Source organism: Nicotiana sylvestris, chromosome 7, assembly GCF_000393655.2.
Source record: "Nicotiana sylvestris chromosome 7, ASM39365v2, whole genome shotgun sequence".
Taxonomy (NCBI): Eukaryota; Viridiplantae; Streptophyta; class Magnoliopsida; order Solanales; family Solanaceae; genus Nicotiana; species Nicotiana sylvestris.
This window is the reverse complement of record NC_091063.1, coordinates 48,753,234-48,761,087: the sequence shown is the minus strand read 5'-3', so window position 1 is coordinate 48,761,087 and position 7,854 is coordinate 48,753,234.

The following is a 7,854-nucleotide window of genomic DNA, read 5'->3' as shown; positions in this document are numbered from 1 at the left end:
TATGATCAAAACTTGGTAAGTTGGCTTGGAGAGGTAACTATTTAACACGTGCTGAGAAAGGAAAATAAGAGAGCTGATGCATTAGTAGCCTTAGCTTCTACATTATCTTTGCCTGATCATACACAAGTCGTTGTTTGCCAAAGATGGGTAGTTCCTCCACCAAATGACTATGAGGAAGAAGAAAGCGAAGTTGAGCATATTGCTTCCGTTCTTGAGGTTGAAATTGAAGATTGGCGACAACTGTTAATTGTTTATCTTTGTTATGGGATATTACCGAAAAATCCCCGAAGAAAGACAGAAATCCAAAGGAGAGCCCCTCATTTTCTTTATTATAAGAATACACTCTACAGACGATCATTTGATGGAGTACTCCTACATTGTTTAGGGGCTGATGAATCCCTCTAAGCCCTGCAACAAGCACATTCTGGAGTGTGTGGTGTGCATCAATATTGGCCAAAACTTCACTTCCGCATAAAAAGAATGGGGTATTATTGGCCAACCATGGTGAAAGATTGTTTAGATTACGCTCAAAGGTGTAAAGCTTGCCAATTCCATGCTAACTTCATACATCAACCACCTGAAGTATTAAACCCAACTGTTGCTTCTTGGCTATTTGAAGCTTGGGGTTGGGATGTTGTTGGTCCATTTCCAAAGTCTTCCAATGGACATCTATATATTTTGGCCGCAACTGATTACTTCTCGAAGTGGGTTGAAGCTGTTTCTCTTAAGGAAGTAAAGAAGGAAAATGTGGCTAACTTCATCCGAGTCAATATTATCTATCGTTTTGGCATTCCTCAATATATATTGACGGACAATGGTAAGTCATTTGATAACAAGTTAATGAATAAAATATATAATCTTTTTGGCTTCAAGCAATGCAATTCCTCCATGTATTATGATGCTGCCAATGGACTTGCTGAAGCATTTAACAAGACACTCTACAACTTGTTGAAAAAAGTTGTTTCTAAATCTAAGAGAGATTGGCATGAGAGAATGGAAGAAGCTCTTTGGGCATATAGGAACACATATCGCACACTAACGCAAGCGACTCCTTATTCGCTTATTTATGGAGTTGAAGCAGTACTTCCACTTGAGCGTCAAATCTCATCGTTGCGGCTTGCCAATCAAGAAGGACTCACTGATGAAGAAAATGCTCGGTTACGCCTTGAAGAATTGGAAGCTCTTGATGAAAAGAAGCTAGAAGCTCAACAAAGCCTTGAATGTTATCAAGCTCGCCTGTCTCGATCTTTTAACAAAAGGGTACGCCTTAGATCTTTCCAAGTGGGTGACCAAGTTCTTGTGGTCAAAAGGCCTATTATTACCTATCATCGATCTGGGGGCAAATTCTCTGCTAATTGGGATGGACCATATATCGTACAAGAGGTATACTCAAGTGGCGCTTACAAGATAGTTGACTTGGAAGGTTTGTGGATTGGCCCCATCAACGGGAAATTCATGAAGAGATACTATCATTGAAGAAAACAAATATGCTCCTTAATGCATGAGCATAAACTACATGTTACTCCTAGCCCGCAAGAGTATAAACTGTGCACGGTCCAAAAACAAAGTCTACTAGGTTGAAAATCTCGAAAGAGGCGGCTTAGGCAAAAGTTAGGACATCCAAAAAAAATAAAGTCCGCTAGATTGAAAACTTCGAAAAAGGCAGCCTAGACAAAGGACGCAAAAAAAGCTCACTTATTTCGAACTACGGAATGACTTGATCCTCTTCACTGAAGTATGTAGGTAGTTTAGAGTTTCATTCTAAGTTCAGTCATATGAGTTAAAAAATACATATTACCTAAGGCCTTATTCAAAGGAAGTATGATGGAATATATTCACTTGATTGACACTTGTAAATTAGGTATACATGTATTTTTTGTTGAAATCTTTGTCTTATCTTGATGGCCCAAAGGGGGCAAGCCCTCAACGTCAAATTGAGATCTCTGATGGACTGATTGTAGTCTTTTAATAAAAGGCTAAATCTTCAAGGTGAAGTCTCCAATTGTAAGCCAAGTTGATTTTGTTAAGTACACTAGATCATCAATTTGAAATATTCACGCCTACTGAGTCATCGAGTTAAAATCTCCTAATTTACCAAGTCAAGTTAAGGCCTTCGAAATCGTCAAAAGTTGAAGTCTTCAATTCTTTTCAAGTTGAATCACCAAGTTAAAGTCTTCAAGTCGAAGTCTTCAAATCTGTCAAGTCTTCAAGTAGAAGCCTTCAAGTCTGTCGTGTCTTCAAGTTGAAATCTACAAGTTAAATTCTTCCAAACACCAAGTCTTCAATTGAAAGCCAATCAGAAGCCGCCATAATAGTCTTGAAGTCTTCAAATTGAGATAGCCTTCAATTCTTTCGTTGGAAGCTTCAATATATCCCCAAGTAAAGATGATTCTTCAATTGTGAGGCTTTCTTTAATAAAGTGGTATATTTGGAATTGATTTTTTCTTCTACCTGCAAAAAGGAAAGGAGAAACATATTTATATAAAGGAGATTATAAAATTACCTGTGAAGATTGAAATTGAAGAGACAGTCTTGGTAGTTAGTTTTTTTTTTGAAAAATAAATCATTCTTCGTACAATCTCTGATTCATGTATCTCGAAATAAGGACGAGTTTTTGTTACTTTGGGCCAAAAGGTCAAATCTTTAGACTGTAAGTACAATCTATGGCTTAGACGGTGTAATGTTCTTCGCCAAAGATAAAGAAGTCAAATTTTCAAATAAAGTGAAGTCTTTAGCTCAAATTATGTAATGGTCTTCGCTTTAGACAAAATAAATCTTTGGCTCAGACGGTGAAATGGTGTTCGCCTTATATAAAAGTAAAATCTTTGGCTTAGACGGTGCAATGGCCTATGCCTCAGATACAAATAAAATCTTTGGCTGTGGTCTATGCCTCAAATAAAAGTAAAATCTTTGGCTTAGACGGTGTAATGATCTTTGCCACAGATAAAGAAAGTCAAATTTTCAAATAAAGTGAAGTCTTTAGCTCAGACAGTGTAATGGTCTTCGCTTCAGATAAAAATAAATCTTTGGCCTAGGCGGTGTAATAGTCTATGCCTGATAACTATGGATTTTGACACATTTTATACTCCTTCTTGCTTACGCTTTGATTATAAATTCATACAAAATAGTCCCAAAAGGCTCATAAGTTGTGCTTGATTGCAGGTTTGATCAACAAAGTGACAAGATGTCAAAGATCAGCTCAAAAGGAGTGAAACTTGCACAAGTACCAAAGATAAGACAAACTTAGGAAAACAGACCTAGTGCGTCCGCACTACACTTTGTGCAGTTCGCACTAGGGAGATTCAGAGAGCTGGTATTTCAGGCATTAAGGCAGTGCGGCCGCAGAAGGCACTGAAAGAAATGCGGCCGCACTACCATTCTGTGCGGTTCGCAGAGCCAAGGTTCAGAGAGGGTGAAGTTGGAGCTTTCAAGCCAGTGCGGTCCGTGGTTCAGTTTGTGCGGACCGCACTAGAAGCCTCCGTGGCCGCAGTCCATTCTGTGCAGTCCGCGGAGCCTGAGTTCAGAGAGTCAAGTTTTCAAGTTCAAGAGCCTAGTGCGGCCGCACACCATTTTGCGCGGTCCGCACTAACCCCGCAGGGGCAATTTTGTCTAGATTTTCCAGCTTAGTATGAATAGATCCTTTTTCCATTTTTAGGGCATCAGACATTTTAGAACAGCAGCTGCGCTCGTGGAAAAATCTTTTGTAGCCATTGTGTGCATTGTTACTTACTTTTTATCATTGAATCTTTGTATTTAGTTTAGCAATTAATTAATATGTGTTCATCTTCATCTATTTTTCTATTTTTCTCTTCAAGTATGAGTATCTAGATCCATTATCTAGGGTTGTGGCTTAATCCTAGTGTGGGTAATTGATGGGTGTTGCAATTTAGGTTTAGATTGACTATGGGTATTTGTTATTTGGGTCAATTTCATGGCTTAATTACTGAATTAGTGGTTGCAAACACTAGTTTGTGCTAAGTTGACTTGGGCTCTTCTTGAGAAAGAGTCATCTTGTTGACTTTTCCAACTCAAGCTTCCTCAAAAGAGGCTAAGGGTCTCAAACCTTACCAAAATCGTTCCGGATTCTATCCGACCAACCCGATACCATATAAAATGAATAAACAAAGCATAAAGAAGCAGAAATGGGGGAAACGGAGTAGTAACTCATGAGACGGCTGGCTGGTTCGTCACAAGAAGAAAGGAAATATTTTTGGATTTTTTGGACTTTTATTTTGAATTTTTTGAAAGAAATACTTCTAAAGAAAAAAAAAATTTGAATCTTAAATTTTCTTTTCAATTTTCGAAAGAAGAATGAAAATATTTTTGGATTTTGAGAGTGCGATGGGAATAACATCCAACGACTGAAGACTCCTCGGTAAGAAATGCTATGCCGAATGAATGTATCCGACCTGACGTAGAGCACACATTCACATTAGACCCACCAACGGACCTCAAGACTATTCTGACCATACCATACTGGGCTAATAACCTTTTAAGGATCCACAATGGCCCTATTCATGATGCACACAAGTAGCCGTCTAGTCCATAAGAAATTCCCACAGTCGACAACCAAAGGAATAGAGCGCCTTTCCGGCATAAACTCTCATATTAGCGATATTACTAGAATCTCTACACTTGGTTTCAATCCTTAACAATCAAGTGACTAACATGTCACACTTATACAATTCTCACGTGGGATAAGCCCACATGACCTTCTGCACTAGGTAGTAAAATCTGTGTTAATTATAAGTTTCAATGATGAAAAATAATATATTACATTTGGTGTAGGGTCTCAAGGAATATATTTAAGGGATTAAAAAAGCAATACTAGTTAAGAATAGATTAAGGGAAATAAACAATGATCATCAACGCAAAAGGAAAAAGTAGCGGAGATCCAGCAAGAACAGTCAATCAGTGACTGATGGAAGCTAACAAGGAAAAGAATCAGCGATGAAAAAGGAAGAAACAGCGGAGATCTAGAAAGGATAATCAATCAGAGATTAGCGAAAGCTATTACTAGAAGGTCCCAAATCAAAGGGAAATGTAAGCACTGAAAATCAATGAAGCCAAAAATCAAGGGATCCAATGGATATGACTCAAGTACCACAGAGATATGCCCAACCGATGGAAAGCTCATCAAGACCATAAATCAAGGAAGATTAACAAGAACTTAACTTTATTCTTGGAAAGAATCAATCTATGATTCCTTTCAAGGATCAACTCCCTTGGCTTTGTAATCTCTCAAGATTCTTGAAGGCCTCATGAAAAGTATATATACAGACGTTCCCGACGTGAAAAGGATATACTTTGAAAGAACCATCTACCCTATTTTTGTTCTACTCCAAACAAGCATTTAGTTCCTTTAGATCTGTTGTGTAACTAGTGAGAGAAGAAAAAGAGTTAAACACTGGTAAGGCATTGTATCAAGAAAAGAAAAGAGACATAGAGACTAAGCTATTAGTATAAAGCTACACTATTCATTCTGTACTCAAGAAACATCGATCACTGAAAGAGAACACCCTTGCAATCCAAGAGGACTGGACTAGGATTCGCATTGAAATCAAACCAGTATAATAATTCCGGTGTCTTTATTTCCTGCATTTTATTTCTGCATTTACTATTATCCCTTTCTTTTTTCTAGTTGACTAATTGGTAAACTAGTCAACTACTTATAAACGTTTTAAAAAAATAAGCAATCCCCCCCCCCGTACTTTTAATTGATATCAGAGCTAGTCTCACACTTCTTTGCTTAACATCTTGTGAGAAAATATCATGGCAAATCAAGAAAACAAACCAGGAAGAAAAGAAGAAAACAATCGCTTTCAAGTCTATATCATCATTAATGATATTGATGATGACCCTGAAGCTCTTGAAGAATAGATTGCCATGGTATCAAGGAACATGGATGGTCTAATGAGAAGATACAGAAATACAAGAAGAGGTAGGATACCTCCCAGGCGAACCAGGCAATATAATGAAGAAGACAAGAATGATGGAAAATATTATGAGTGTGAAAGATATGTGCATGTTCAAGCTGAATGCCCAGATCTTAAAAGAAAGGTTTCTAGATGATTCAAGACGAATAAATCATTTGGAAGCTGGAGTGATGAAGACAGTTCAGAACCCGAATATATAGCAAATCTATGCTTCATGACACTCTTTGAAAACGACATGAACAAACTCTTAGGCTGCTGGACAGATGAAGATACATCAGACGACGAATGCAAAGATGATAATGAGAATTGTTTCATGGCATGAGGTGAAACAAGTGAGGTAAGATCTTAAAATTGTAAAAGATGTAATGAATTACAGGATATTCATGATATCTAAGTATCATTTTCCTTTGCGGCTCTTCCTATGGTGTTCCTGCAAAACATAATTATCACTTTCTTTTAGGTACCCAAGCTTGCTTGGGTCCTTGTTGGTTAGTATTACTAAGATCATGGTTGTTTTTTGGTTTCCAAATCCACCCTGAAGCATTAGATTTATGAAATCAACAAAGGAATTCTTATGTCCACTTTTATTACAATAGTGACAAAAAGGAGATGATCTTTTTTCCAATTGACTTGTAAATTGTCTGGTATAACTTGACAGAAAAATGACTGGTGGATTTACGCATGCCATTGAATTGCATTTGCAATTCCTGAAATTCATCTTGAAGTACCTCCTTTTTAATTTCACATACTTTAAGCTTGAGTTCCCAGTCTTTCTTTTCTTTGTTGAGTCTCTTTAGTTCATTCATCATTTTTTGACTCTTTTAAAGTATGATTTCCCTTTTCATCTTTGTCAAGATTTGTGACGGTCTCATTGGTGTGCCAATAGCTTTAGCACTGCTCATAATGGACTTTTGAATTAGCTCCTTTGTGTATTTCATCTTGCATATAAAGGTTCCTTCTTCATATTGTTGGATTCGAAGTCCAAGGAAAAATGTGAGCTCTCCCATCATACTTATTTCAAACTCACTCTGCAAGATTGGCAAATTCCTTGCACAAAAGAGGGTTACCACTACCAAAGATAATGTCATCAACGTAAACTTGAATAATAAGATTACCTTCTGATGATCTTTTGATGAATAATGTTGTGTCTACTTTACCTCTTATAAAGCCGTGATCAAGTAGAAATGAGCTAAGTCTTTCGTACTACGCTCATGGAGCTTGTTTAAGTCCATACAATGCCTTGGTCAACTTATACACATGGTAAGGAAACTTTGAGTCTTCAAATCTAGGAGGTTGTTTTACATATACCTCCTCCTGAATGAAGCAATTTAAGAAATCACTTTTAACATCCATCTGGAAAAGTCTAAATCTTTTGAACGATGTGTATACAAGAAGAATTCGTATTGACTCTAGTCGAGCTACTGGAGCAAAGGTTTCATCGTAGTCGACTCCTTCCTATTGTGAGTACCCTTGGGCTGCTAATCTGGATTTATTTCTCACAACCTTTCCATCCTCATTAAGCTTATTTCTTAAAACCCATTTTGTTCCAATTACAGTAGCGTCTACAGGCTTAGACAGTAGTTCTCACACTTGGTTTTTGTCAAATTGATCCAGTTCTTCCTACATTGCTTGTACTCATCTTAAGTCTTTTAGAGCTGCATCTATCTTCTTTGGTTCAATCTGAGAGATCATTGCTATATTTTCTTTCTTCTTGAGAGCTCCCCTGGTTTTCATTCCTTCACTTGGGTCTCCTATGATGAACTTTTGAGGATATTCTGGTTCACTTCTCCATTCATTTGGATGTGTTACGCTCGTATGAGTAGTTGACTCCTTCTATGATTCTAGTTGACTGTTGGTAATCTCATTAGTTGACTCTGTGACACCTTCTAGCCTGTTAGTCGACTCTTGAGTTTGCTTG